At 47.1% G+C, this 565-nt stretch overlaps 1 long non-coding RNA gene across 1 annotated transcript in view; it reads right to left on the reverse strand.

Moving 5' to 3' along the window:
• LOC119593899 overlaps positions 1–213 on the reverse strand; it is a 45,063-nt gene extending 44,850 nt beyond the window's left edge. Inside the window, exon 1 of the long non-coding RNA XR_005230572.1 lies at positions 110–213. This is a non-coding gene — a long non-coding RNA (uncharacterized LOC119593899). The remainder of the gene's footprint in view (positions 1–109) is intronic.
• Between the last annotated feature and the right edge of the window lie 352 nt (positions 214–565).

Raw genomic sequence — 565 nt, forward strand, 5'->3', positions numbered from 1 at the left:
TATGTTTTGAAATGAAAAATGAAAAATGAAATGGAATTACACAATTAAATTTTTAGCTTTTCTAGAGCTAGACTACTCAAAGTACTGCACTTCTAACGAAAATACATACCATTCACGTGCGACTCAGTGAACTTCCGAAGAACATGAACAACGCCTGAAGAACAGTCACATTTATAACACAAGTCCGAAGTTTCTTCCGCGAGCGAGCGTCACCTCCTCCTCTCAAAGCCCAACTCAGACTGCTGTGCCGCTCGTTGTTCCCGCCCAACGTGTGTGTGTGAGCGTGGGTTGCTAGATCGTATATTAATATATTTTTTTTAATCGTAAAAAGATACATACACCTTCATCAATATGGCGAAATCTCCGCTATAAAAGTATCGTGAGGGGAAATCGAGGAAGGTGAGAGACCCTCCGTTTCTCGGAGGGTCGAAAGGGCAGGCGAAGTGAGGTGAGAATGGAAGGCGACGCGACAGAAAGTCACAGGTGAGGGGAAAAGCCGCCAGCGTCAGCCCACCTGTGGAGCTAACGTGTGATGGCCAGGGCGAGGGGAGGCAGGGAGCCCTCG

The sequence above is a fragment of the Penaeus monodon genome, chromosome 33, assembly GCF_015228065.2.
Source record: "Penaeus monodon isolate SGIC_2016 chromosome 33, NSTDA_Pmon_1, whole genome shotgun sequence".
NCBI classification, from domain to species: Eukaryota; Metazoa; Arthropoda; class Malacostraca; order Decapoda; family Penaeidae; genus Penaeus; species Penaeus monodon.